The sequence below is a fragment of the Schistocerca nitens genome, chromosome 6 (assembly GCF_023898315.1).
Source record: "Schistocerca nitens isolate TAMUIC-IGC-003100 chromosome 6, iqSchNite1.1, whole genome shotgun sequence".
NCBI lineage: Eukaryota > Metazoa > Arthropoda > Insecta > Orthoptera > Acrididae > Schistocerca > Schistocerca nitens.
The window spans coordinates 115,783,001-115,808,643 of NC_064619.1; the positions used below are offsets into that span (position 1 = coordinate 115,783,001).

Consider the following 25,643-nt stretch of genomic DNA (forward strand, 5'->3'; position numbering starts at 1 on the left):
GACTGTTTCGCCCTTACGATCGACGACGAGCGTCGGGCCACCAGAAGTTTGCGGTCTGCACAATCCTGTCCTAGTGCACAGCTTGTGGGATAGCGTGGCTCGACTGCGAAATGCGCCTTTCGGCTCCTCTCTCTGGCTACAGTATGCTGTTGTCCACAGTGGCACTGGCGTTGCCCATGGGGCTTCACGTAAGGCGACTGCACGTCTCTCGGCCAACAGCAGCCCACTGCAGATCGACACTTAAGAGACACCAAATACAAATCGACATCGAGAGACAGGCCCTGTCATATGGCAGTCGCGACGTATACGCTGAAATTGAATGTAAAGAATACGTCTTTTGTAGTGGGCGTCGCTCTACTGCAGTGCACACATGACGAATAAATAGGAAAAGAGTAGAACGTCTGTGTAGGGCCATGTTTTTACCTACAGTGTCACTTGGCTGAATGTGTATAAGGCTCTGTGGCATCACTCAAACACAGCCAAATTGTCACGCTAGCTGTGTATCTCTAACAAAGTTGACGTATGTCCTCACCTCGGTGCCGGTTAAAACGATTTCGCCCCCGGGTGGGCTCGAACCACCAACCTTTCGGTTAACAGCCGAACGCGCTAGTCGATTGCGCCACGGAGGCCTTGAATTTGGCTCACTTGTGCTCTGTATATCAACGCAATTCGTATACCTTCTGCAGGAATCTCGCAGAATGGTAGCATCTGCTTGCGCCTCTTCACATGGATAACGTGCATGCACACTGTAGCGAGGCTCGTACACGAATGACATCGCCAAGCATGACATTATACTACAAAATGCATACAAACCACTGTTGTGCCTATGCATTCAGAAAACCTCTGAGGCCAGTAGAATACTTTTCATAGGCTGTAGAACATCCCTTTCATTCAGTGTACTGCCATGTGTCAGATGCTGCTCGAGATAGCTCCGCTCCTTGCAGGAAGGTTAAAAAAATGAATGCCTTCTGTGAGGTTCGAACTCACGACCCCTGGTTTACGAGACCAGTGCTCTACCACTGAGCTAAGAAGGCGGCAGCTTAGCGTTTGTGAGCTATCCCCGAATTGTCACTTCATCATACTGAATCTTGCAGCCCTCGACCAGATATCGGATTTGGCACACAGCTGCTGCAGGGGGTGTCCACATTGCCGTTTTCCAAATCTCTTGACTGTTTCGCCCTTACGATCGACGACGAGCGTCGGGCCACCAGAAGTTTGCGGTCTGCACAATCCTGTCCTAGTGCACAGCTTGTGGGATAGCGTGGCTCGACTGCGAAATGCGCCTTTCGGCTCCTCTCTCTGGCTACAGTATGCTGTTGTCCACAGTGGCACTGGCGTTGCCCATGGGGCTTCACGTAAGGCGACTGCACGTCTCTCGGCCAACAGCGGCCCACTGCAGATCGACACTTAAGAGACACCAAATACAAATCGACATCGAGAGACAGGCCCTGTCATATGGCAGTCGCGACGTATACGCTGAAATTGAATGTAAAGAATACGTCTTTTGTAGTGGGCGTCGCTCTACTGCAGTGCACACATGACGAATAAATAGGAAAAGAGTAGAACGTCTGTGTAGGGCCATGTTTTTACCTACAGTGTCACTTGGCTGAATGTGTATAAGGCTCTGTGGCATCACTCAAACACAGGCAAATTGTCACGCTAGCTGTGTATCTCTAACAAAGTTGACGTATGTCCTCACCTCGGTGCCGGTTAAAACGATTTCGCCCCCGGGTGGGCTCGAACCACCAACCTTTCGGTTAACAGCCGAACGCGCTAGCCGATTGCGCCACGGAGGCCTTGAATTTGGCTCACTTGTGCTCTGTATATCAACGCAATTCGTATACCTTCTGCAGGAATCTCGCAGAATGGTAGCATCTGCTTGCGCCTCTTCACATGGATAACGTGCATGCACACTGTAGCGAGGCTCGTACACGAATGACATCGCCAAGCATGACATTATACTACAAAATGCATACAAACCACTGTTGTGCCTATGCATTCAGAAAACCTCTGAGGCCAGTAGAATACTTTTCATAGGCTGTAGAACATCCCTTTCATTCAGTGTACTGCCATGTGTTAGATGCTGCTCGAGATAGCTCCGCTCCTTGCAGGAAGGTTAAAAAAATGAATGCCTTCTGTGAGGTTCGCACTCACGACCCCTGGTTTACGAGACCAGTGCTCTACCACTGAGCTAAGAAGGCGGCAGCTTAGCGTTTGTGAGCTATCCCCGAATTGTCACTTCATCATACTGAATCTTGCAGCCCTCGACCAGATATCGGATTTGGCACACAGCTGCTGCAGGGGGTGTCCACATTGCCGTTTTCCAAATCTCTTGACTGTTTCGCCCTTACGATCGACGACGAGCGTCGGGCCACCAGAAGTTTGCGGTCTGCACAATCCTGTCCTAGTGCACAGCTTGTGGGATAGCGTGGCTCGACTGCGAAATGCGCCTTTCGGCTCCTCTCTCTGGCTACAGTATGCTGTTGTCCACAGTGGCACTGGCGTTGCCCATGGGGCTTCATGTAAGGCGACTGCACGTCTCTCGGCCAACAGCGGCCCACTGCAGATCGACACTTAAGAGACACCAAATACAAATCGACATCGAGAGACAGGCCCTGTCATATGGCAGTCGCGACGTATACGCTGAAATTGAATGTAAAGAATACGTCTTTTGTAGTGGGCGTCGCTCTACTGCAGTGCACACATGACGAATAAATAGGAAAAGAGTAGAACGTCTGTGTAGGGCCATGTTTTTACCTACAGTGTCACTTGGCTGAATGTGTATAAGGCTCTGTGGCATCACTCAAACACAGCCAAATTGTCACGCTAGCTGTGTATCTCTAACAAAGTTGACGTATGTCCTCACCTCGGTGCCGGTTAAAACGATTTCGCCCCCGGGTGGGCTCGAACCACCAACCTTTCGGTTAACAGCCGAACGCGCTAGTCGATTGCGCCACGGAGGCCTTGAATTTGGCTCACTTGTGCTCTGTATATCAACGCAATTCGTATACCTTCTGCAGGAATCTCGCAGAATGGTAGCATCTGCTTGCGCCTCTTCACATGGATAACGTGCATGCACACTGTAGCGAGGCTCGTACACGAATGACATCGCCAAGCATGACATTATACTACAAAATGCATACAAACCACTGTTGTGCCTATGCATTCAGAAAACCTCTGAGGCCAGTAGAATACTTTTCATAGGCTGTAGAACATCCCTTTCATTCAGTGTACTGCCATGTGTTAGATGCTGCTCGAGATAGCTCCGCTCCTTGCAGGAAGGTTAAAAAAATGAATGCCTTCTGTGAGGTTCGAACTCACGACCCCTGGTTTACGAGACCAGTGGTCTACCACTGAGCTAAGAAGGCGGCAGCTTAGCGTTTGTGAGCTATCCCCGAATTGTCACTTCATCATACTGAATCTTGCAGCCCTCGACCAGATATCGGATTTGGCACACAGCTGCTGCAGGGGGTGTCCACATTGCCGTTTTCCAAATCTCTTGACTGTTTCGCCCTTACGATCGACGACGAGCGTCGGGCCACCAGAAGTTTGCGGTCTGCACAATCCTGTCCTAGTGCACAGCTTGTGGGATAGCGTGGCTCGACTGCGAAATGCGCCTTTCGGCTCCTCTCTCTGGCTACAGTATGCTGTTGTCCACAGTGGCACTGGCGTTGCCCATGGGGCTTCACGTAAGGCGACTGCACGTCTCTCGGCCAACAGCGGCCCACTGCAGATCGACACTTAAGAGACACCAAATACAAATCGACATCGAGAGACAGGCCCTGTCATATGGCAGTCGCGACGTATACGCTGAAATTGAATGTAAAGAATACGTCTTTTGTAGTGGGCGTCGCTCTACTGCAGTGCACACATGACGAATAAATAGGAAAAGAGTAGAACGTCTGTGTAGGGCCATGTTTTTACCTACAGTGTCACTTGGCTGAATGTGTATAAGGCTCTGTGGCATCACTCAAACACAGGCAAATTGTCACGCTAGCTGTGTATCTCTAACAAAGTTGACGTATGTCCTCACCTCGGTGCCGGTTAAAACGATTTCGCCCCCGGGTGGGCTCGAACCACCAACCTTTCGGTTAACAGCCGAACGCGCTAGCCGATTGCGCCACGGAGGCCTTGAATTTGGCTCACTTGTGCTCTGTATATCAACGCAATTCGTATACCTTCTGCAGGAATCTCGCAGAATGGTAGCATCTGCTTGCGCCTCTTCACATGGATAACGTGCATGCACACTGTAGCGAGGCTCGTACACGAATGACATCGCCAAGCATGACATTATACTACAAAATGCATACAAACCACTGTTGTGCCTATGCATTCAGAAAACCTCTGAGGCCAGTAGAATACTTTTCATAGGCTGTAGAACATCCCTTTCATTCAGTGTACTGCCATGTGTTAGATGCTGCTCGAGATAGCTCCGCTCCTTGCAGGAAGGTTAAAAAAATGAATGCCTTCTGTGAGGTTCGCACTCACGACCCCTGGTTTACGAGACCAGTGCTCTACCACTGAGCTAAGAAGGCGGCAGCTTAGCGTTTGTGAGCTATCCCCGAATTGTCACTTCATCATACTGAATCTTGCAGCCCTCGACCAGATATCGGATTTGGCACACAGCTGCTGCAGGGGGTGTCCACATTGCCGTTTTCCAAATCTCTTGACTGTTTCGCCCTTACGATCGACGACGAGCGTCGGGCCACCAGAAGTTTGCGGTCTGCACAATCCTGTCCTAGTGCACAGCTTGTGGGATAGCGTGGCTCGACTGCGAAATGCGCCTTTCGGCTCCTCTCTCTGGCTACAGTATGCTGTTGTCCACAGTGGCACTGGCGTTGCCCATGGGGCTTCATGTAAGGCGACTGCACGTCTCTCGGCCAACAGCGGCCCACTGCAGATCGACACTTAAGAGACACCAAATACAAATCGACATCGAGAGACAGGCCCTGTCATATGGCAGTCGCGACGTATACGCTGAAATTGAATGTAAAGAATACGTCTTTTGTAGTGGGCGTCGCTCTACTGCAGTGCACACATGACGAATAAATAGGAAAAGAGTAGAACGTCTGTGTAGGGCCATGTTTTTACCTACAGTGTCACTTGGCTGAATGTGTATAAGGCTCTGTGGCATCACTCAAACACAGCCAAATTGTCACGCTAGCTGTGTATCTCTAACAAAGTTGACGTATGTCCTCACCTCGGTGCCGGTTAAAACGATTTCGCCCCCGGGTGGGCTCGAACCACCAACCTTTCGGTTAACAGCCGAACGCGCTAGTCGATTGCGCCACGGAGGCCTTGAATTTGGCTCACTTGTGCTCTGTATATCAACGCAATTCGTATACCTTCTGCAGGAATCTCGCAGAATGGTAGCATCTGCTTGCGCCTCTTCACATGGATAACGTGCATGCACACTGTAGCGAGGCTCGTACACGAATGACATCGCCAAGCATGACATTATACTACAAAATGCATACAAACCACTGTTGTGCCTATGCATTCAGAAAACCTCTGAGGCCAGTAGAATACTTTTCATAGGCTGTAGAACATCCCTTTCATTCAGTGTACTGCCATGTGTTAGATGCTGCTCGAGATAGCTCCGCTCCTTGCAGGAAGGTTAAAAAAATGAATGCCTTCTGTGAGGTTCGAACTCACGACCCCTGGTTTACGAGACCAGTGGTCTACCACTGAGCTAAGAAGGCGGCAGCTTAGCGTTTGTGAGCTATCCCCGAATTGTCACTTCATCATACTGAATCTTGCAGCCCTCGACCAGATATCGGATTTGGCACACAGCTGCTGCAGGGGGTGTCCACATTGCCGTTTTCCAAATCTCTTGACTGTTTCGCCCTTACGATCGACGACGAGCGTCGGGCCACCAGAAGTTTGCGGTCTGCACAATCCTGTCCTAGTGCACAGCTTGTGGGATAGCGTGGCTCGACTGCGAAATGCGCCTTTCGGCTCCTCTCTCTGGCTACAGTATGCTGTTGTCCACAGTGGCACTGGCGTTGCCCATGGGGCTTCACGTAAGGCGACTGCACGTCTCTCGGCCAACAGCGGCCCACTGCAGATCGACACTTAAGAGACACCAAATACAAATCGACATCGAGAGACAGGCCCTGTCATATGGCAGTCGCGACGTATACGCTGAAATTGAATGTAAAGAATACGTCTTTTGTAGTGGGCGTCGCTCTACTGCAGTGCACACATGACGAATAAATAGGAAAAGAGTAGAACGTCTGTGTAGGGCCATGTTTTTACCTACAGTGTCACTTGGCTGAATGTGTATAAGGCTCTGTGGCATCACTCAAACACAGCCAAATTGTCACGCTAGCTGTGTATCTCTAACAAAGTTGACGTATGTCCTCACCTCGGTGCCGGTTAAAACGATTTCGCCCCCGGGTGGGCTCGAACCACCAACCTTTCGGTTAACAGCCGAACGCGCTAGTCGATTGCGCCACGGAGGCCTTGAATTTGGCTCACTTGTGCTCTGTATATCAACGCAATTCGTATACCTTCTGCAGGAATCTCGCAGAATGGTAGCATCTGCTTGCGCCTCTTCACATGGATAACGTGCATGCACACTGTAGCGAGGCTCGTACACGAATGACATCGCCAAGCATGACATTATACTACAAAATGCATACAAACCACTGTTGTGCCTATGCATTCAGAAAACCTCTGAGGCCAGTAGAATACTTTTCATAGGCTGTAGAACATCCCTTTCATTCAGTGTACTGCCATGTGTTAGATGCTGCTCGAGATAGCTCCGCTCCTTGCAGGAAGGTTAAAAAAATGAATGCCTTCTGTGAGGTTCGAACTCACGACCCCTGGTTTACGAGACCAGTGGTCTACCACTGAGCTAAGAAGGCGGCAGCTTAGCGTTTGTGAGCTATCCCCGAATTGTCACTTCATCATACTGAATCTTGCAGCCCTCGACCAGATATCGGATTTGGCACACAGCTGCTGCAGGGGGTGTCCACATTGCCGTTTTCCAAATCTCTTGACTGTTTCGCCCTTACGATCGACGACGAGCGTCGGGCCACCAGAAGTTTGCGGTCTGCACAATCCTGTCCTAGTGCACAGCTTGTGGGATAGCGTGGCTCGACTGCGAAATGCGCCTTTCGGCTCCTCTCTCTGGCTACAGTATGCTGTTGTCCACAGTGGCACTGGCGTTGCCCATGGGGCTTCACGTAAGGCGACTGCACGTCTCTCGGCCAACAGCAGCCCACTGCAGATCGACACTTAAGAGACACCAAATACAAATCGACATCGAGAGACAGGCCCTGTCATATGGCAGTCGCGACGTATACGCTGAAATTGAATGTAAAGAATACGTCTTTTGTAGTGGGCGTCGCTCTACTGCAGTGCACACATGACGAATAAATAGGAAAAGAGTAGAACGTCTGTGTAGGGCCATGTTTTTACCTACAGTGTCACTTGGCTGAATGTGTATAAGGCTCTGTGGCATCACTCAAACACAGCCAAATTGTCACGCTAGCTGTGTATCTCTAACAAAGTTGACGTATGTCCTCACCTCGGTGCCGGTTAAAACGATTTCGCCCCCGGGTGGGCTCGAACCACCAACCTTTCGGTTAACAGCCGAACGCGCTAGTCGATTGCGCCACGGAGGCCTTGAATTTGGCTCACTTGTGCTCTGTATATCAACGCAATTCGTATACCTTCTGCAGGAATCTCGCAGAATGGTAGCATCTGCTTGCGCCTCTTCACATGGATAACGTGCATGCACACTGTAGCGAGGCTCGTACACGAATGACATCGCCAAGCATGACATTATACTACAAAATGCATACAAACCACTGTTGTGCCTATGCATTCAGAAAACCTCTGAGGCCAGTAGAATACTTTTCATAGGCTGTAGAACATCCCTTTCATTCAGTGTACTGCCATGTGTTAGATGCTGCTCGAGATAGCTCCGCTCCTTGCAGGAAGGTTAAAAAAATGAATGCCTTCTGTGAGGTTCGAACTCACGACCCCTGGTTTACGAGACCAGTGCTCTACCACTGAGCTAAGAAGGCGGCAGCTTAGCGTTTGTGAGCTATCCCCGAATTGTCACTTCATCATACTGAATCTTGCAGCCCTCGACCAGATATCGGATTTGGCACACAGCTGCTGCAGGGGGTGTCCACATTGCCGTTTTCCAAATCTCTTGACTGTTTCGCCCTTACGATCGACGACGAGCGTCGGGCCACCAGAAGTTTGCGGTCTGCACAATCCTGTCCTAGTGCACAGCTTGTGGGATAGCGTGGCTCGACTGCGAAATGCGCCTTTCGGCTCCTCTCTCTGGCTACAGTATGCTGTTGTCCACAGTGGCACTGGCGTTGCCCATGGGGCTTCACGTAAGGCGACTGCACGTCTCTCGGCCAACAGCGGCCCACTGCAGATCGACACTTAAGAGACACCAAATACAAATCGACATCGAGAGACAGGCCCTGTCATATGGCAGTCGCGACGTATACGCTGAAATTGAATGTAAAGAATACGTCTTTTGTAGTGGGCGTCGCTCTACTGCAGTGCACACAAGACGAATAAATAGGAAAAGAGTAGAACGTCTGTGTAGGGCCATGTTTTTACCTACAGTGTCACTTGGCTGAATGTGTATAAGGCTCTGTGGCATCACTCAAACACAGGCAAATTGTCACGCTAGCTGTGTATCTCTAACAAAGTTGACGTATGTCCTCACCTCGGTGCCGGTTAAAACGATTTCGCCCCCGGGTGGGCTCGAACCACCAACCTTTCGGTTAACAGCCGAACGCGCTAGCCGATTGCGCCACGGAGGCCTTGAATTTGGCTCACTTGTGCTCTGTATATCAACGCAATTCGTATACCTTCTGCAGGAATCTCGCAGAATGGTAGCATCTGCTTGCGCCTCTTCACATGGATAACGTGCATGCACACTGTAGCGAGGCTCGTACACGAATGACATCGCCAAGCATGACATTATACTACAAAATGCATACAAACCACTGTTGTGCCTATGCATTCAGAAAACCTCTGAGGCCAGTAGAATACTTTTCATAGGCTGTAGAACATCCCTTTCATTCAGTGTACTGCCATGTGTTAGATGCTGCTCGAGATAGCTCCGCTCCTTGCAGGAAGGTTAAAAAAATGAATGCCTTCTGTGAGGTTCGCACTCACGACCCCTGGTTTACGAGACCAGTGCTCTACCACTGAGCTAAGAAGGCGGCAGCTTAGCGTTTGTGAGCTATCCCCGAATTGTCACTTCATCATACTGAATCTTGCAGCCCTCGACCAGATATCGGATTTGGCACACAGCTGCTGCAGGGGGTGTCCACATTGCCGTTTTCCAAATCTCTTGACTGTTTCGCCCTTACGATCGACGACGAGCGTCGGGCCACCAGAAGTTTGCGGTCTGCACAATCCTGTCCTAGTGCACAGCTTGTGGGATAGCGTGGCTCGACTGCGAAATGCGCCTTTCGGCTCCTCTCTCTGGCTACAGTATGCTGTTGTCCACAGTGGCACTGGCGTTGCCCATGGGGCTTCATGTAAGGCGACTGCACGTCTCTCGGCCAACAGCGGCCCACTGCAGATCGACACTTAAGAGACACCAAATACAAATCGACATCGAGAGACAGGCCCTGTCATATGGCAGTCGCGACGTATACGCTGAAATTGAATGTAAAGAATACGTCTTTTGTAGTGGGCGTCGCTCTACTGCAGTGCACACATGACGAATAAATAGGAAAAGAGTAGAACGTCTGTGTAGGGCCATGTTTTTACCTACAGTGTCACTTGGCTGAATGTGTATAAGGCTCTGTGGCATCACTCAAACACAGCCAAATTGTCACGCTAGCTGTGTATCTCTAACAAAGTTGACGTATGTCCTCACCTCGGTGCCGGTTAAAACGATTTCGCCCCCGGGTGGGCTCGAACCACCAACCGTTCGGTTAACAGCCGAACGCGCTAGCCGATTGCGCCACGGAGGCCTTGAATTTGGCTCACTTGTGCTCTGTATATCAACGCAATTCGTATACCTTCTGCAGGAATCTCGCAGAATGGTAGCATCTGCTTGCGCCTCTTCACATGGATAACGTGCATGCACACTGTAGCGAGGCTCGTACACGAATGACATCGCCAAGCATGACATTATACTACAAAATGCATACAAACCACTGTTGTGCCTATGCATTCAGAAAACCTCTGAGGCCAGTAGAATACTTTTCATAGGCTGTAGAACATCCCTTTCATTCAGTGTACTGCCATGTGTTAGATGCTGCTCGAGATAGCTCCGCTCCTTGCAGGAAGGTTAAAAAAATGAATGCCTTCTGTGAGGTTCGAACTCACGACCCCTGGTTTACGAGACCAGTGCTCTACCACTGAGCTAAGAAGGCGGCAGCTTAGCGTTTGTGAGCTATCCCCGAATTGTCACTTCATCATACTGAATCTTGCAGCCCTCGACCAGATATCGGATTTGGCACACAGCTGCTGCAGGGGGTGTCCACATTGCCGTTTTCCAAATCTCTTGACTGTTTCGCCCTTACGATCGACGACGAGCGTCGGGCCACCAGAAGTTTGCGGTCTGCACAATCCTGTCCTAGTGCACAGCTTGTGGGATAGCGTGGCTCGACTGCGAAATGCGCCTTTCGGCTCCTCTCTCTGGCTACAGTATGCTGTTGTCCACAGTGGCACTGGCGTTGCCCATGGGGCTTCACGTAAGGCGACTGCATGTCTCTCGGCCAACAGCAGCCCACTGCAGATCGACACTTAAGAGACACCAAATACAAATCGACATCGAGAGACAGGCCCTGTCATATGGCAGTCGCGACGTATACGCTGAAATTGAATGTAAAGAATACGTCTTTTGTAGTGGGCGTCGCTCTACTGCAGTGCACACATGACGAATAAATAGGAAAAGAGTAGAACGTCTGTGTAGGGCCATGTTTTTACCTACAGTGTCACTTGGCTGAATGTGTATAAGGCTCTGTGGCATCACTCAAACACAGGCAAATTGTCACGCTAGCTGTGTATCTCTAACAAAGTTGACGTATGTCCTCACCTCGGTGCCGGTTAAAACGATTTCGCCCCCGGGTGGGCTCGAACCACCAACCTTTCGGTTAACAGCCGAACGCGCTAGCCGATTGCGCCACGGAGGCCTTGAATTTGGCTCACTTGTGCTCTGTATATCAACGCAATTCGTATACCTTCTGCAGGAATCTCGCAGAATGGTAGCATCTGCTTGCGCCTCTTCACATGGATAACGTGCATGCACACTGTAGCGAGGCTCGTACACGAATGACATCGCCAAGCATGACATTATACTACAAAATGCATACAAACCACTGTTGTGCCTATGCATTCAGAAAACCTCTGAGGCCAGTAGAATACTTTTCATAGGCTGTAGAACATCCCTTTCATTCAGTGTACTGCCATGTGTTAGATGCTGCTCGAGATAGCTCCGCTCCTTGCAGGAAGGTTAAAAAAATGAATGCCTTCTGTGAGGTTCGAACTCACGACCCCTGGTTTACGAGACCAGTGCTCTACCACTGAGCTAAGAAGGCGGCAGCTTAACGTTTGTGAGCTATCCCCGAATTGTCACTTCATCATACTGAATCTTGCAGCCCTCGACCAGATATCGGATTTGGCACACAGCTGCTGCAGGGGGTGTCCACATTGCCGTTTTCCAAATCTCTTGACTGTTTAGCCCTTACGATCGACGACGAGCGTCGGGCCACCAGAAGTTTGCGGTCTGCACAATCCTGTCCTAGTGCACAGCTTGTGGGATAGCGTGGCTCGACTGCGAAATGCGCCTTTCGGCTCCTCTCTCTGGCTACAGTATGCTGTTGTCCACAGTGGCACTGGCGTTGCCCATGGGGCTTCACGTAAGGCGACTGCATGTCTCTCGGCCAACAGCAGCCCACTGCAGATCGACACTTAAGAGACACCAAATACAAATCGACATCGAGAGACAGGCCCTGTCATATGGCAGTCGCGACGTATACGCTGAAATTGAATGTAAAGAATACGTCTTTTGTAGTGGGCGTCGCTCTACTGCAGTGCACACATGACGAATAAATAGGAAAAGAGTAGAACGTCTGTGTAGGGCCATGTTTTTACCTACAGTGTCACTTGGCTGAATGTGTATAAGGCTCTGTGGCATCACTCAAACACAGGCAAATTGTCACGCTAGCTGTGTATCTCTAACAAAGTTGACGTATGTCCTCACCTCGGTGCCGGTTAAAACGATTTCGCCCCCGGGTGGGCTCGAACCACCAACCTTTCGGTTAACAGCCGAACGCGCTAGCCGATTGCGCCACGGAGGCCTTGAATTTGGCTCACTTGTGCTCTGTATATCAACGCAATTCGTATACCTTCTGCAGGAATCTCGCAGAATGGTAGCATCTGCTTGCGCCTCTTCACATGGATAACGTGCATGCACACTGTAGCGAGGCTCGTACACGAATGACATCGCCAAGCATGACATTATACTACAAAATGCATACAAACCACTGTTGTGCCTATGCATTCAGAAAACCTCTGAGGCCAGTAGAATACTTTTCATAGGCTGTAGAACATCCCTTTCATTCAGTGTACTGCCATGTGTTAGATGCTGCTCGAGATAGCTCCGCTCCTTGCAGGAAGGTTAAAAAAATGAATGCCTTCTGTGAGGTTCGAACTCACGACCCCTGGTTTACGAGACCAGTGCTCTACCACTGAGCTAAGAAGGCGGCAGCTTAGCGTTTGTGAGCTATCCCCGAATTGTCACTTCATCATACTGAATCTTGCAGCCCTCGACCAGATATCGGATTTGGCACACAGCTGCTGCAGGGGGTGTCCACATTGCCGTTTTCCAAATCTCTTGACTGTTTCGCCCTTACGATCGACGACGAGCGTCGGGCCACCAGAAGTTTGCGGTCTGCACAATCCTGTCCTAGTGCACAGCTTGTGGGATAGCGTGGCTCGACTGCGAAATGCGCCTTTCGGCTCCTCTCTCTGGCTACAGTATGCTGTTGTCCACAGTGGCACTGGCGTTGCCCATGGGGCTTCACGTAAGGCGACTGCACGTCTCTCGGCCAACAGCAGCCCACTGCAGATCGACACTTAAGAGACACCAAATACAAATCGACATCGAGAGACAGGCCCTGTCATATGGCAGTCGCGACGTATACGCTGAAATTGAATGTAAAGAATACGTCTTTTGTAGTGGGCGTCGCTCTACTGCAGTGCACACATGACGAATAAATAGGAAAAGAGTAGAACGTCTGTGTAGGGCCATGTTTTTACCTACAGTGTCACTTGGCTGAATGTGTATAAGACTCTGTGGCATCACTCAAACACAGCCAAATTGTCACGCTAGCTGTGTATCTCTAACAAAGTTGACGTATGTCCTCACCTCGGTGCCGGTTAAAACGATTTCGCCCCCGGGTGGGCTCGAACCACCAACCTTTCGGTTAACAGCCGAACGCGCTAGCCGATTGCGCCACGGAGGCCTTGAATTTGGCTCACTTGTGCTCTGTATATCAACGCAATTCGTATACCTTCTGCAGGAATCTCGCAGAATGGTAGCATCTGCTTGCGCCTCTTCACATGGATAACGTGCATGCACACTGTAGCGAGGCTCGTACACGAATGACATCGCCAAGCATGACATTATACTACAAAATGCATACAAACCACTGTTGTGCCTATGCATTCAGAAAACCTCTGAGGCCAGTAGAATACTTTTCATAGGCTGTAGAACATCCCTTTCATTCAGTGTACTGCCATGTGTTAGATGCTGCTCGAGATAGCTCCGCTCCTTGCAGGAAGGTTAAAAAAATGAATGCCTTCTGTGAGGTTCGAACTCACGACCCCTGGTTTACGAGACCAGTGGTCTACCACTGAGCTAAGAAGGCGGCAGCTTAGCGTTTGTGAGCTATCCCCGAATTGTCACTTCATCATACTGAATCTTGCAGCCCTCGACCAGATATCGGATTTGGCACACAGCTGCTGCAGGGGGTGTCCACATTGCCGTTTTCCAAATCTCTTGACTGTTTCGCCCTTACGATCGACGACGAGCGTCGGGCCACCAGAAGTTTGCGGTCTGCACAATCCTGTCCTAGTGCACAGCTTGTGGGATAGCGTGGCTCGACTGCGAAATGCGCCTTTCGGCTCCTCTCTCTGGCTACAGTATGCTGTTGTCCACAGTGGCACTGGCGTTGCCCATGGGGCTTCACGTAAGGCGACTGCACGTCTCTCGGCCAACAGCAGCCCACTGCAGATCGACACTTAAGAGACACCAAATACAAATCGACATCGAGAGACAGGCCCTGTCATATGGCAGTCGCGACGTATACGCTGAAATTGAATGTAAAGAATACGTCTTTTGTAGTGGGCGTCGCTCTACTGCAGTGCACACATGACGAATAAATAGGAAAAGAGTAGAACGTCTGTGTAGGGCCATGTTTTTACCTACAGTGTCACTTGGCTGAATGTGTATAAGGCTCTGTGGCATCACTCAAACACAGCCAAATTGTCACGCTAGCTGTGTATCTCTAACAAAGTTGACGTATGTCCTCACCTCGGTGCCGGTTAAAACGATTTCGCCCCCGGGTGGGCTCGAACCACCAACCTTTCGGTTAACAGCCGAACGCGCTAGCCGATTGCGCCACGGAGGCCTTGAATTTGGCTCACTTGTGCTCTGTATATCAACGCAATTCGTATACCTTCTGCAGGAATCTCGCAGAATGGTAGCATCTGCTTGCGCCTCTTCACATGGATAACGTGCATGCACACTGTAGCGAGGCTCGTACACGAATGACATCGCCAAGCATGACATTATACTACAAAATGCATACAAACCACTGTTGTGCCAATGCATTCAGAAAACCTCTGAGGCCAGTAGAATACTTTTCATAGGCTGTAGAACATCCCTTTCATTCAGTGTACTGCCATGTGTTAGATGCTGCTCGAGATAGCTCCGCTCCTTGCAGGAAGGTTAAAAAAATGAATGCCTTCTGTGAGGTTCGAACTCACGACCCCTGGTTTACGAGACCAGTGCTCTACCACTGAGCTAAGAAGGCGGCAGCTTAGCGTTTGTGAGCTATCCCCGAATTGTCACTTCATCATACTGAATCTTGCAGCCCTCGACCAGATATCGGATTTGGCACACAGCTGCTGCAGGGGGTGTCCACATTGCCGTTTTCCAAATCTCTTGACTGTTTCGCCCTTACGATCGACGACGAGCGTCGGGCCACCAGAAGTTTGCGGTCTGCACAATCCTGTCCTAGTGCACAGCTTGTGGGATAGCGTGGCTCGACTGCGAAATGCGCCTTTCGGCTCCTCTCTCTGGCTACAGTATGCTGTTGTCCACAGTGGCACTGGCGTTGCCCATGGGGCTTCATGTAAGGCGACTGCACGTCTCTCGGCCAACAGCGGCCCACTGCAGATCGACACTTAAGAGACACCAAATACAAATCGACATCGAGAGACAGGCCCTGTCATATGGCAGTCGCGACGTATACGCTGAAATTGAATGTAAAGAATACGTCTTTTGTAGTGGGCGTCGCTCTACTGCAGTGCACACATGACGAATAAATAGGAAAAGAGTAGAACGTCTGTGTAGGGCCATGTTTTTACCTACAGTGTCACTTGGCTGAATGTGTATAAGGCTCTGTGGCATCACTCAAACACAGCCAAATTGTCACGCTAGCTGTGTATCTCTAACAAAGTTGACGTATGTCCTCACCTCGGTGCCGGTTAAAACGATTTCGCCCCCGGGTGGGCTCGAACCACCAACCTTTCGGTTAACAGCCGAACGCGCTAGCCGATTGCGCCACGGAGGCCTTGAATTTGGCTCACTTGTGCTCTGTATATCAACGCAATTCGTATACCTTCTGCAGGAATCTCGCAGAATGGTAGCATCTGCTTGCGCCTCTTCACATGGATAACGTGCATGCACACTGTAGCGAGGCTCGTACACGAATGACATCGCCAAGCATGACATTATACTACAAAATGCATACAAACCACTGTTGTGCCAATGCATTCAGAAAACCTCTGAGGCCAGTAGAATACTTTTCATAGGCTGTAGAACATCCCTTTCATTCAGTGTACTGCCATGTGTTAGATGCTGCTCGAGATAGCTCCGCTCCTTGCAGGAAGGTTAAAAAAATGAATGCCTTCTGTGAGGTTCGAACTCACGACCCCTGGTTTACGAGACCAGTGCTCTACCACTGAGCTAAGAAGGCGGCAGCTTAGCGTTTGTGAGCTATCCCCGAATTGTCACTTCATCATACTGAATCTTGCAGCCCTCGACCAGATATCGGATTTGGCACACAGCTGCTGCAGGGGGTGTCCACATTGCCGTTTTCCAAATCTCTTGACTGTTTCGCCCTTACGATCGACGACGAGCGTCGGGCCACCAGAAGTTTGCGGTCTGCACAATCCTGTCCTAGTGCACAGCTTGTGGGATAGCGTGGCTCGACTGCGAAATGCGCCTTTCGGCTCCTCTCTCTGGCTACAGTATGCTGTTGTCCACAGTGGCACTGGCGTTGCCCATGGGGCTTCATGTAAGGCGACTGCACGTCTCTCGGCCAACAGCGGCCCACTGCAGATCGACACTTAAGAGACACCAAATACAAATCGACATCGAGAGACAGGCCCTGTCATATGGCAGTCGCGACGTATACGCTGAAATTGAATGTAAAGAATACGTCTTTTGTAGTGGGCGTCGCTCTACTGCAGTGCACACATGACGAATAAATAGGAAAAGAGTAGAACGTCTGTGTAGGGCCATGTTTTTACCTACAGTGTCACTTGGCTGAATGTGTATAAGGCTCTGTGGCATCACTCAAACACAGCCAAATTGTCACGCTAGCTGTGTATCTCTAACAAAGTTGACGTATGTCCTCACCTCGGTGCCGGTTAAAACGATTTCGCCCCCGGGTGGGCTCGAACCACCAACCTTTCGGTTAACAGCCGAACGCGCTAGCCGATTGCGCCACGGAGGCCTTGAATTTGGCTCACTTGTGCTCTGTATATCAACGCAATTCGTATACCTTCTGCAGGAATCTCGCAGAATGGTAGCATCTGCTTGCGCCTCTTCACATGGATAACGTGCATGCACACTGTAGCGAGGCTCGTACACGAATGACATCGCCAAGCATGACATTATACTACAAAATGCATACAAACCACTGTTGTGCCAATGCATTCAGAAAACCTCTGAGGCCAGTAGAATACTTTTCATAGGCTGTAGAACATCCCTTTCATTCAGTGTACTGCCATGTGTTAGATGCTGCTCGAGATAGCTCCGCTCCTTGCAGGAAGGTTAAAAAAATGAATGCCTTCTGTGAGGTTCGAACTCACGACCCCTGGTTTACGAGACCAGTGCTCTACCACTGAGCTAAGAAGGCGGCAGCTTAGCGTTTGTGAGCTATCCCCGAATTGTCACTTCATCATACTGAATCTTGCAGCCCTCGACCAGATATCGGATTTGGCACACAGCTGCTGCAGGGGGTGTCCACATTGCCGTTTTCCAAATCTCTTGACTGTTTCGCCCTTACGATCGACGACGAGCGTCGGGCCACCAGAAGTTTGCGGTCTGCACAATCCTGTCCTAGTGCACAGCTTGTGGGATAGCGTGGCTCGACTGCGAAATGCGCCTTTCGGCTCCTCTCTCTGGCTACAGTATGCTGTTGTCCACAGTGGCACTGGCGTTGCCCATGGGGCTTCATGTAAGGCGACTGCACGTCTCTCGGCCAACAGCGGCCCACTGCAGATCGACACTTAAGAGACACCAAATACAAATCGACATCGAGAGACAGGCCCTGTCATATGGCAGTCGCGACGTATACGCTGAAATTGAATGTAAAGAATACGTCTTTTGTAGTGGGCGTCGCTCTACTGCAGTGCACACATGACGAATAAATAGGAAAAGAGTAGAACGTCTGTGTAGGGCCATGTTTTTACCTACAGTGTCACTTGGCTGAATGTGTATAAGGCTCTGTGGCATCACTCAAACACAGCCAAATTGTCACGCTAGCTGTGTATCTCTAACAAAGTTGACGTATGTCCTCACCTCGGTGCCGGTTAAAACGATTTCGCCCCCGGGTGGGCTCGAACCACCAACCTTTCGGTTAACAGCCGAACGCGCTAGCCGATTGCGCCACGGAGGCCTTGAATTTGGCTCACTTGTGCTCTGTATATCAACGCAATTCGTATACCTTCTGCAGGAATCTCGCAGAATGGTAGCATCTGCTTGCGCCTCTTCACATGGATAACGTGCATGCACACTGTAGCGAGGCTCGTACACGAATGACATCGCCAAGCATGACATTATACTACAAAATGCATACAAACCACTGTTGTGCCTATGCATTCAGAAAACCTCTGAGGCCAGTAGAATACTTTTCATAGGCTGTAGAACATCCCTTTCATTCAGTGTACTGCCATGTGTTAGATGCTGCTCGAGATAGCTCCGCTCCTTGCAGGAAGGTTAAAAAAATGAATGCCTTCTGTGAGGTTCGAACTCACGACCCCTGGTTTACGAGACCAGTGCTCTACCACTGAGCTAAGAAGGCGGCAGCTTAACGTTTGTGAGCTATCCCCGAATTGTCACTTCATCATACTGAATCTTGCAGCCCTCGACCAGATATCGGATTTGGCACACAGCTGCTGCAGGGGGTGTCCACATTGCCGTTTTCCAAATCTCTTGACTGTTTAGCCCTTACGATCGACGACGAGCGTCGGGCCACCAGAAGTTTGCGGTCTGCACAATCCTGTCCTAGTGCACAGCTTGTGGGATAGCGTGGCTCGACTGCGAAATGCGCCTTTCGGCTCCTCTCTCTGGCTACAGTATGCTGTTGTCCACAGTGGCACTGGCGTTGCCCATGGGGCTTCACGTAAGGCGACTGCACGTCTCTCGGCCAACAGCGGCCTACTGCAGATCGACACTTAAGAGACACCAAATACAAATCGACATCGAGAGACAGGCCCTGTCATATGGCAGTCGCGACGTATACGCTGAAATTGAATGTAAAGAATACGTCTTTTGTAGTGGGCGTCGCTCTACTGCAGTGCACACATGACGAATAAATAGGAAAAGAGTAGAACGTCTGTATAGGGCCATGTTTTTACCTACAGTGTCACTTGGCTGAATGTGTATAAGGCTCTGTGGCATCACTCAAACACAGCCAAATTGTCACGCTAGCTGTGTATCTCTAACAAAGTTGACGTATGTCCTCACCTCGGTGCCGGTTAAAACGATTTCGCCCCCGGGTGGGCTCGAACCACCAACCTTTCGGTTAACAGCCGAACGCGCTAGCCGATTGCGCCACGGAGGCCTTGAATTTGGCTCACTTGTGCTCTGTATATCAACGCAATTCGTATACCTTCTGCAGGAATCTCGCAGAATGGTAGCATCTGCTTGCGCCTCTTCACATGGATAACGTGCATGCACACTGTAGCGAGGCTCGTACACGAATGACATCGCCAAGCATGACATTATACTACAAAATGCATACAAACCACTGTTGTGCCTATGCATTCAGAAAACCTCTGAGGCCAGTAGAATACTTTTCATAGGCTGTAGAACATCCCTTTCATTCAGTGTACTGCCATGTGTTAGATGCTGCTCGAGATAGCTCCGCTCCTTGCAGGAAGGTTAAAAAAATGAATGCCTTCTGTGAGGTTCGAACTCACGACCCCTGGTTTACGAGACCAGTGCTCTACCACTGAGCTAAGAAGGCGGCAGCTTAGCGTTTGTGAGCTATCCCCGAATTGTCACTTCATCATACTGAATCTTGCAGCCCTCGACCAGATATCGGATTTGGCACACAGCTGCTGCAGGGGGTGTCCACATTGCCGTTTTCCAAATCTCTTGACTGTTTCGCCCTTACGATCGACGACGAGCGTCGGGCCACCAGAAGTTTGCGGTCTGCACAATCCTGTCCTAGTGCACAGCTTGTGGGATAGCGTGGCTCGACTGCGAAATGCGCCTTTCGGCTCCTCTCTCTGGCTACAGTATGCTGTTGTCCACAGTGGCACTGGCGTTGCCCATGGGGCTTCACGTAAGGCGACTGCATGTCTCTCGGCCAACAGCAGCCCACTGCAGATCGACACTTAAGAGACACCAAATACAAATCGACATCGAGAGACAGGCCCTGTCATATGGCAGTCGCGACGTATACGCTGAAATTGAATGTAAAGAATACGTCTTTTGTAGTGGGCGTCGCTCTACTGCAGTGCACACATGACGAATAAATAGGAAAAGAGTAGAACGTCTGTGTAGGGCCATGTTTTTACCTACAGTGTCACTTGGCTGAATGTGTATAAGGCTCTGTGGCATCACTCAAACACAGGCAAATTGTCACGCTAGCTGTGTATCTCTAACAAAGTTGACGTATGTCCTCACCTCGGTGCCGGTTAAAACGATTTCGCCCCCGGGTGTGCTCGAACCACCAACCTTTCGGTTAACAGCCGAACGCGCTAGTCGATTGCGCCACGGAGGCCTTGAATTTGGCTCACTTGTGCTCTGTATATCAACGCAATTCGTATACCTTCTGCAGGAATCTCGCAGAATGGTAGCATCTGCTTGCGCCTCTTCACATGGATAACGTGCATGCACACTGTAGCGAGGCTCGTACACGAATGACATCGCCAAGCATGACATTATACTACAAAATGCATACAAACCACTGTTGTGCCTATGCATTCAGAAAACCTCTGAGGCCAGTAGAATACTTTTCATAGGCTGTAGAACATCCCTTTCATTCAGTGTACTGCCATGTGTTAGATGCTGCTCGAGATAGCTCCGCTCCTTGCAGGAAGGTTAAAAAAATGAATGCCTTCTGTGAGGTTCGAACTCACGACCCCTGGTTTACGAGACCAGTGCTCTACCACTGAGCTAAGAAGGCGGCAGCTTAGCGTTTGTGAGCACACAGCTGCTGCAGGGGGTGTCCACATTGCCGTTTTCCAAATCTCTTGACTGTTTCGCCCTTACGATCGACGACGAGCGTCGGGCCACCAGAAGTTTGCGGTCTGCACAATCCTGTCCTAGTGCACAGCTTGTGGGATAGCGTGGCTCGACTGCGAAATGCGCCTTTCGGCTCCTCTCTCTGGCTACAGTATGCTGTTGTCCACAGTGGCACTGGCGTTGCCCATGGGGCTTCACGTAAGGCGACTGCATGTCTCTCGGCCAACAGCAGCCCACTGCAGATCGACACTTAAGAGACACCAAATACAAATCGACATCGAGAGACAGGCCCTGTCATATGGCAGTCGCGACGTATACGCTGAAATTGAATGTAAAGAATACGTCTTTTGTAGTGGGCGTCGCTCTACTGCAGTGCACACATGACGAATAAATAGGAAAAGAGTAGAACGTCTGTGTAGGGCCATGTTTTTACCTACAGTGTCACTTGGCTGAATGTGTATAAGGCTCTGTGGCATCACTCAAACACAGGCAAATTGTCACGCTAGCTGTGTATCTCTAACAAAGTTGACGTATGTCCTCACCTCGGTGCCGGTTAAAACGATTTCGCCCCCGGGTGGGCTCGAACCACCAACCTTTCGGTTAACAGCCGAACGCGCTAGCCGATTGCGCCACGGAGGCCTTGAATTTGGCTCACTTGTGCTCTGTATATCAACGCAATTCGTATACCTTCTGCAGGAATCTCGCAGAATGGTAGCATCTGCTTGCGCCTCTTCACATGGATAACGTGCATGCACACTGTAGCGAGGCTCGTACACGAATGACATCGCCAAGCATGACATTATACTACAAAATGCATACAAACCACTGTTGTGCCTATGCATTCAGAAAACCTCTGAGGCCAGTAGAATACTTTTCATAGGCTGTAGAACATCCCTTTCATTCAGTGTACTGCCATGTGTTAGATGCTGCTCGAGATAGCTCCGCTCCTTGCAGGAAGGTTAAAAAAATGAATGCCTTCTGTGAGGTTCGAACTCACGACCCCTGGTTTACGAGACCAGTGCTCTACCACTGAGCTAAGAAGGCGGCAGCTTAGCGTTTGTGAGCACACAGCTGCTGCAGGGGGTGTCCACATTGCCGTTTTCCAAATCTCTTGACTCTTTCGCCCTTACGATCGACGACGAGCGTCGGGCCACCAGAAGTTTGCGGTCTGCACAATCCTGTCCTAGTGCACAGCTTGTGGGATAGCGTGGCTCGACTGCGAAATGCGCCTTTCGGCTCCTCTCTCTGGCTACAGTATGCTGTTGTCCACAGTGGCACTGGCGTTGCCCATGGGGCTTCACGTAAGGCGACTGCATGTCTCTCGGCCAACAGCAGCCCACTGCAGATCGACACTTAAGAGACACCAAATACAAATCGACATCGAGAGACAGGCCCTGTCATATGGCAGTCGCGACGTATACGCTGAAATTGAATGTAAAGAATACGTCTTTTGTAGTGGGCGTCGCTCTACTGCAGTGCACACATGACGAATAAATAGGAAAAGAGTAGAACGTCTGTGTAGGGCCATGTTTTTACCTACAGTGTCACTTGGCTGAATGTGTATAAGGCTCTGTGGCATCACTCAAACACAGGCAAATTGTCACGCTAGCTGTGTATCTCTAACAAAGTTGACGTATGTCCTCACCTCGGTGCCGGTTAAAACGATTTCGCCCCCGGGTGGGCTCGAACCACCAACCTTTCGGTTAACAGCCGAACGCGCTAGCCGATTGCGCCACGGAGGCCTTGAATTTGGCTCACTTGTGCTCTGTATATCAACGCAATTCGTATACCTTCTGCAGGAATCTCGCAGAATGGTAGCATCTGCTTGCGCCTCTTCACATGGATAACGTGCATGCACACTGTAGCGAGGCTCGTACACGAATGACATCGCCAAGCATGACATTATACTACAAAATGCATACAAACCACTGTTGTGCCTATGCATTCAGAAAACCTCTGAGGCCAGTAGAATACTTTTCATAGGCTGTAGAACATCCCTTTCATTCAGTGTACTGCCATGTGTTAGATGCTGCTCGAGATAGCTCCGCTCCTTGCAGGAAGGTTAAAAAAATGAATGCCTTCTGTGAGGTTCGAACTCACGACCCCTGGTTTACGAGACCAGTGCTCTACCACTGAGCTAAGAAGGCGGCAGCTTAACGTTTGTGAGCTATCCCCGAATTGTCACTTCATCATACTGAATCTTGCAGCCCTCGACCAGATATCGGATTTGGCACACAGCTGCTGCAGGGGGTGTCCACATTGCCGTTTTCCAAATCTCTTGACTGTTTCGCCCTTACGATCGACGACGAGCGTCGGGCCACCAGAAGTTTGCGGTCTGCACAATCCTGTCCTAGTGCACAGCTTGTGGGATAGCGTGGCTCGACTGCGAAATGCGCCTTTCGGCTCCTCTCTCTGGCTACAGTATGCTGTTGTCCACAGTGGCACTGGCGTTGCCCATGGGGCTTCACGTAAGGCGACTGCACGTCTCTCGGCCAACAGCGGCCCACTGCAGATCGACACTTAAGAGACACCAAATACAAATCGACATCGAGAGACAGGCCCTGTCATATGGCAGTCGCGACGTATACGCTGAAATTGAATGTAAAGAATACGTCTTTTGTAGTGGGCGTCGCTCTACTGCAGTGCACACATGACGAATAAATAGGAAAAGAGTAGAACGTCTGTGTAGGGCCATGTTTTTACCTACAGTGTCACTTGGCTGAATGTGTATAAGGCTCTGTGGCATCACTCAAACACAGGCAAATTGTCACGCTAGCTGTGTATCTCTAACAAAGTTGACGTATGTCCTCACCTCGGTGCCGGTTAAAACGATTTCGCCCCCGGGTGGGCTCGAACCACCAACCTTTCGCTTAACAGCCGAACGCGCTAGCCGATTGCGCCACGGAGGCCTTGAATTTGGCTCACTTGTGCTCTGTATATCAACGCAATTCGTATACCTTCTGCAGGAATCTCGCAGAATGGTAGCATCTGCTTGCGCCTCTTCACATGGATAACGTGCATGCACACTGTAGCGAGGCTCGTACACGAATGACATCGCCAAGCATGACATTATACTACAAAATGCATACAAACCACTGTTGTGCCTATGCATTCAGAAAACCTCTGAGGCCAGTAGAATACTTTTCATAGGCTGTAGAACATCCCTTTCATTCAGTGTACTGCCATGTGTTAGATGCTGCTCGAGATAGCTCCGCTCCTTGCAGGAAGGTTAAAAAAATGAATGCCTTCTGTGAGGTTCGCACTCACGACCCCTGGTTTACGAGACCAGTGGTCTACCACTGAGCTAAGAAGGCGGCAGCTTAGCGTTTGTGAGCTATCCCCGAATTGTCACTTCATCATACTGAATCTTGCAGCCCTCGACCAGATATCGGATTTGGCACACAGCTGCTGCAGGGGGTGTCCACATTGCCGTTTTCCAAATCTCTTGACTGTTTCGCCCTTACGATCGACGACGAGCGTCGGGCCACCAGAAGTTTGCGGTCTGCACAATCCTGTCCTAGTGCACAGCTTGTGGGATAGCGTGGCTCGACTGCGAAATGCGCCTTTCGGCTCCTCTCTCTGGCTACAGTATGCTGTTGTCCACAGTGGCACTGGCGTTGCCCATGGGGCTTCATGTAAGGCGACTGCACGTCTCTCGGCCAACAGCGGCCCACTGCAGATCGACACTTAAGAGACACCAAATACAAATCGACATCGAGAGACAGGCCCTGTCATATGGCAGTCGCGACGTATACGCTGAAATTGAATGTAAAGAATACGTCTTTTGTAGTGGGCGTCGCTCTACTGCAGTGCACACATGACGAATAAATAGGAAAAGAGTAGAACGTCTGTGTAGGGCCATGTTTTTACCTACAGTGTCACTTGGCTGAATGTGTATAAGGCTCTGTGGCATCACTCAAACACAGGCAAATTGTCACGCTAGCTGTGTATCTCTAACAAAGTTGACGTATGTCCTCACCTCGGTGCCGGTTAAAACGATTTCGCCCCCGGGTGGGCTCGAACCACCAACCTTTCGCTTAACAGCCGAACGCGCTAGCCGATTGCGCCACGGAGGCCTTGAATTTGGCTCACTTGTGCTCTGTATATCAACGCAATTCGTATACCTTCTGCAGGAATCTCGCAGAATGGTAGCATCTGCTTGCGCCTCTTCACATGGATAACGTGCATGCACACTGTAGCGAGGCTCGTACACGAATGACATCGCCAAGCATGACATTATACTACAAAATGCATACAAACCACTGTTGTGCCTATGCATTCAGAAAACCTCTGAGGCCAGTAGAATACTTTTCATAGGCTGTAGAACATCCCTTTCATTCAGTGTACTGCCATGTGTTAGATGCTGCTCGAGATAGCTCCGCTCCTTGCAGGAAGGTTAAAAAAATGAATGCCTTCTGTGAGGTTCGCACTCACGACCCCTGGTTTACGAGACCAGTGGTCTACCACTGAGCTAAGAAGGCGGCAGCTTAGCGTTTGTGAGCTATCCCCGAATTGTCACTTCATCATACTGAATCTTGCAGCCCTCGACCAGATATCGGATTTGGCACACAGCTGCTGCAGGGGGTGTCCACATTGCCGTTTTCCAAATCTCTTGACTGTTTCGCCCTTACGATCGACGACGAGCGTCGGGCCACCAGAAGTTTGCGGTCTGCACAATCCTGTCCTAGTGCACAGCTTGTGGGATAGCGTG

General features: G+C 50.2%; 44 non-coding genes across 44 annotated transcripts; all 44 read right to left on the reverse strand.

The window, feature by feature from the left end:
• Positions 1–555: 555 nt before the first annotated feature.
• Trnan-guu (transfer RNA asparagine (anticodon GUU)) lies at positions 556–629 on the reverse strand. The gene has a single exon. It is a non-coding gene; the product is annotated as a tRNA-Asn (tRNA).
• A 333-nt stretch (positions 630–962) lies between these two features.
• Positions 963–1,034, reverse strand: Trnat-cgu (transfer RNA threonine (anticodon CGU)). The gene has a single exon. It is a non-coding gene; the product is annotated as a tRNA-Thr (tRNA).
• A 688-nt stretch (positions 1,035–1,722) lies between these two features.
• Positions 1,723–1,796, reverse strand: Trnan-guu (transfer RNA asparagine (anticodon GUU)). The gene has a single exon. It is a non-coding gene; the product is annotated as a tRNA-Asn (tRNA).
• A 333-nt stretch (positions 1,797–2,129) lies between these two features.
• Trnat-cgu (transfer RNA threonine (anticodon CGU)) lies at positions 2,130–2,201 on the reverse strand. The gene has a single exon. It is a non-coding gene; the product is annotated as a tRNA-Thr (tRNA).
• Positions 2,202–2,889: 688 nt separating this feature from the next.
• Trnan-guu (transfer RNA asparagine (anticodon GUU)) lies at positions 2,890–2,963 on the reverse strand. Its single transcript has one exon. It is a non-coding gene; the product is annotated as a tRNA-Asn (tRNA).
• Positions 2,964–3,296: 333 nt separating this feature from the next.
• Trnat-cgu (transfer RNA threonine (anticodon CGU)) lies at positions 3,297–3,368 on the reverse strand. The gene has a single exon. It is a non-coding gene; the product is annotated as a tRNA-Thr (tRNA).
• Positions 3,369–4,056: 688 nt separating this feature from the next.
• On the reverse strand, positions 4,057–4,130 carry Trnan-guu (transfer RNA asparagine (anticodon GUU)). The gene has a single exon. It is a non-coding gene; the product is annotated as a tRNA-Asn (tRNA).
• A 333-nt stretch (positions 4,131–4,463) lies between these two features.
• Trnat-cgu (transfer RNA threonine (anticodon CGU)) lies at positions 4,464–4,535 on the reverse strand. The gene has a single exon. It is a non-coding gene; the product is annotated as a tRNA-Thr (tRNA).
• A 688-nt stretch (positions 4,536–5,223) lies between these two features.
• On the reverse strand, positions 5,224–5,297 carry Trnan-guu (transfer RNA asparagine (anticodon GUU)). Its single transcript has one exon. It is a non-coding gene; the product is annotated as a tRNA-Asn (tRNA).
• Positions 5,298–5,630: 333 nt separating this feature from the next.
• Positions 5,631–5,702, reverse strand: Trnat-cgu (transfer RNA threonine (anticodon CGU)). Its single transcript has one exon. It is a non-coding gene; the product is annotated as a tRNA-Thr (tRNA).
• Positions 5,703–6,390: 688 nt separating this feature from the next.
• Positions 6,391–6,464, reverse strand: Trnan-guu (transfer RNA asparagine (anticodon GUU)). Its single transcript has one exon. It is a non-coding gene; the product is annotated as a tRNA-Asn (tRNA).
• A 333-nt stretch (positions 6,465–6,797) lies between these two features.
• On the reverse strand, positions 6,798–6,869 carry Trnat-cgu (transfer RNA threonine (anticodon CGU)). Its single transcript has one exon. It is a non-coding gene; the product is annotated as a tRNA-Thr (tRNA).
• A 688-nt stretch (positions 6,870–7,557) lies between these two features.
• Positions 7,558–7,631, reverse strand: Trnan-guu (transfer RNA asparagine (anticodon GUU)). The gene has a single exon. It is a non-coding gene; the product is annotated as a tRNA-Asn (tRNA).
• A 333-nt stretch (positions 7,632–7,964) lies between these two features.
• On the reverse strand, positions 7,965–8,036 carry Trnat-cgu (transfer RNA threonine (anticodon CGU)). Its single transcript has one exon. It is a non-coding gene; the product is annotated as a tRNA-Thr (tRNA).
• Positions 8,037–8,724: 688 nt separating this feature from the next.
• On the reverse strand, positions 8,725–8,798 carry Trnan-guu (transfer RNA asparagine (anticodon GUU)). Its single transcript has one exon. It is a non-coding gene; the product is annotated as a tRNA-Asn (tRNA).
• Positions 8,799–9,131: 333 nt separating this feature from the next.
• Trnat-cgu (transfer RNA threonine (anticodon CGU)) lies at positions 9,132–9,203 on the reverse strand. Its single transcript has one exon. It is a non-coding gene; the product is annotated as a tRNA-Thr (tRNA).
• A 688-nt stretch (positions 9,204–9,891) lies between these two features.
• Trnan-guu (transfer RNA asparagine (anticodon GUU)) lies at positions 9,892–9,965 on the reverse strand. Its single transcript has one exon. It is a non-coding gene; the product is annotated as a tRNA-Asn (tRNA).
• Positions 9,966–10,298: 333 nt separating this feature from the next.
• Positions 10,299–10,370, reverse strand: Trnat-cgu (transfer RNA threonine (anticodon CGU)). Its single transcript has one exon. It is a non-coding gene; the product is annotated as a tRNA-Thr (tRNA).
• Positions 10,371–11,058: 688 nt separating this feature from the next.
• On the reverse strand, positions 11,059–11,132 carry Trnan-guu (transfer RNA asparagine (anticodon GUU)). Its single transcript has one exon. It is a non-coding gene; the product is annotated as a tRNA-Asn (tRNA).
• Positions 11,133–11,465: 333 nt separating this feature from the next.
• Positions 11,466–11,537, reverse strand: Trnat-cgu (transfer RNA threonine (anticodon CGU)). The gene has a single exon. It is a non-coding gene; the product is annotated as a tRNA-Thr (tRNA).
• Positions 11,538–12,225: 688 nt separating this feature from the next.
• On the reverse strand, positions 12,226–12,299 carry Trnan-guu (transfer RNA asparagine (anticodon GUU)). The gene has a single exon. It is a non-coding gene; the product is annotated as a tRNA-Asn (tRNA).
• A 333-nt stretch (positions 12,300–12,632) lies between these two features.
• Trnat-cgu (transfer RNA threonine (anticodon CGU)) lies at positions 12,633–12,704 on the reverse strand. Its single transcript has one exon. It is a non-coding gene; the product is annotated as a tRNA-Thr (tRNA).
• Positions 12,705–13,392: 688 nt separating this feature from the next.
• Trnan-guu (transfer RNA asparagine (anticodon GUU)) lies at positions 13,393–13,466 on the reverse strand. Its single transcript has one exon. It is a non-coding gene; the product is annotated as a tRNA-Asn (tRNA).
• Positions 13,467–13,799: 333 nt separating this feature from the next.
• Positions 13,800–13,871, reverse strand: Trnat-cgu (transfer RNA threonine (anticodon CGU)). The gene has a single exon. It is a non-coding gene; the product is annotated as a tRNA-Thr (tRNA).
• Positions 13,872–14,559: 688 nt separating this feature from the next.
• Positions 14,560–14,633, reverse strand: Trnan-guu (transfer RNA asparagine (anticodon GUU)). Its single transcript has one exon. It is a non-coding gene; the product is annotated as a tRNA-Asn (tRNA).
• A 333-nt stretch (positions 14,634–14,966) lies between these two features.
• Trnat-cgu (transfer RNA threonine (anticodon CGU)) lies at positions 14,967–15,038 on the reverse strand. Its single transcript has one exon. It is a non-coding gene; the product is annotated as a tRNA-Thr (tRNA).
• Positions 15,039–15,726: 688 nt separating this feature from the next.
• Trnan-guu (transfer RNA asparagine (anticodon GUU)) lies at positions 15,727–15,800 on the reverse strand. Its single transcript has one exon. It is a non-coding gene; the product is annotated as a tRNA-Asn (tRNA).
• A 333-nt stretch (positions 15,801–16,133) lies between these two features.
• Trnat-cgu (transfer RNA threonine (anticodon CGU)) lies at positions 16,134–16,205 on the reverse strand. The gene has a single exon. It is a non-coding gene; the product is annotated as a tRNA-Thr (tRNA).
• A 688-nt stretch (positions 16,206–16,893) lies between these two features.
• Trnan-guu (transfer RNA asparagine (anticodon GUU)) lies at positions 16,894–16,967 on the reverse strand. Its single transcript has one exon. It is a non-coding gene; the product is annotated as a tRNA-Asn (tRNA).
• Positions 16,968–17,300: 333 nt separating this feature from the next.
• Trnat-cgu (transfer RNA threonine (anticodon CGU)) lies at positions 17,301–17,372 on the reverse strand. The gene has a single exon. It is a non-coding gene; the product is annotated as a tRNA-Thr (tRNA).
• A 688-nt stretch (positions 17,373–18,060) lies between these two features.
• Trnan-guu (transfer RNA asparagine (anticodon GUU)) lies at positions 18,061–18,134 on the reverse strand. Its single transcript has one exon. It is a non-coding gene; the product is annotated as a tRNA-Asn (tRNA).
• Positions 18,135–18,467: 333 nt separating this feature from the next.
• On the reverse strand, positions 18,468–18,539 carry Trnat-cgu (transfer RNA threonine (anticodon CGU)). Its single transcript has one exon. It is a non-coding gene; the product is annotated as a tRNA-Thr (tRNA).
• A 688-nt stretch (positions 18,540–19,227) lies between these two features.
• Trnan-guu (transfer RNA asparagine (anticodon GUU)) lies at positions 19,228–19,301 on the reverse strand. Its single transcript has one exon. It is a non-coding gene; the product is annotated as a tRNA-Asn (tRNA).
• A 333-nt stretch (positions 19,302–19,634) lies between these two features.
• On the reverse strand, positions 19,635–19,706 carry Trnat-cgu (transfer RNA threonine (anticodon CGU)). Its single transcript has one exon. It is a non-coding gene; the product is annotated as a tRNA-Thr (tRNA).
• Positions 19,707–20,394: 688 nt separating this feature from the next.
• On the reverse strand, positions 20,395–20,468 carry Trnan-guu (transfer RNA asparagine (anticodon GUU)). The gene has a single exon. It is a non-coding gene; the product is annotated as a tRNA-Asn (tRNA).
• A 333-nt stretch (positions 20,469–20,801) lies between these two features.
• Trnat-cgu (transfer RNA threonine (anticodon CGU)) lies at positions 20,802–20,873 on the reverse strand. The gene has a single exon. It is a non-coding gene; the product is annotated as a tRNA-Thr (tRNA).
• A 624-nt stretch (positions 20,874–21,497) lies between these two features.
• Trnan-guu (transfer RNA asparagine (anticodon GUU)) lies at positions 21,498–21,571 on the reverse strand. The gene has a single exon. It is a non-coding gene; the product is annotated as a tRNA-Asn (tRNA).
• A 333-nt stretch (positions 21,572–21,904) lies between these two features.
• Positions 21,905–21,976, reverse strand: Trnat-cgu (transfer RNA threonine (anticodon CGU)). The gene has a single exon. It is a non-coding gene; the product is annotated as a tRNA-Thr (tRNA).
• Positions 21,977–22,600: 624 nt separating this feature from the next.
• On the reverse strand, positions 22,601–22,674 carry Trnan-guu (transfer RNA asparagine (anticodon GUU)). Its single transcript has one exon. It is a non-coding gene; the product is annotated as a tRNA-Asn (tRNA).
• Positions 22,675–23,007: 333 nt separating this feature from the next.
• On the reverse strand, positions 23,008–23,079 carry Trnat-cgu (transfer RNA threonine (anticodon CGU)). The gene has a single exon. It is a non-coding gene; the product is annotated as a tRNA-Thr (tRNA).
• A 688-nt stretch (positions 23,080–23,767) lies between these two features.
• Positions 23,768–23,841, reverse strand: Trnan-guu (transfer RNA asparagine (anticodon GUU)). Its single transcript has one exon. It is a non-coding gene; the product is annotated as a tRNA-Asn (tRNA).
• Positions 23,842–24,174: 333 nt separating this feature from the next.
• On the reverse strand, positions 24,175–24,246 carry Trnat-cgu (transfer RNA threonine (anticodon CGU)). The gene has a single exon. It is a non-coding gene; the product is annotated as a tRNA-Thr (tRNA).
• Positions 24,247–24,934: 688 nt separating this feature from the next.
• Positions 24,935–25,008, reverse strand: Trnan-guu (transfer RNA asparagine (anticodon GUU)). The gene has a single exon. It is a non-coding gene; the product is annotated as a tRNA-Asn (tRNA).
• Positions 25,009–25,341: 333 nt separating this feature from the next.
• Trnat-cgu (transfer RNA threonine (anticodon CGU)) lies at positions 25,342–25,413 on the reverse strand. Its single transcript has one exon. It is a non-coding gene; the product is annotated as a tRNA-Thr (tRNA).
• Between the last annotated feature and the right edge of the window lie 230 nt (positions 25,414–25,643).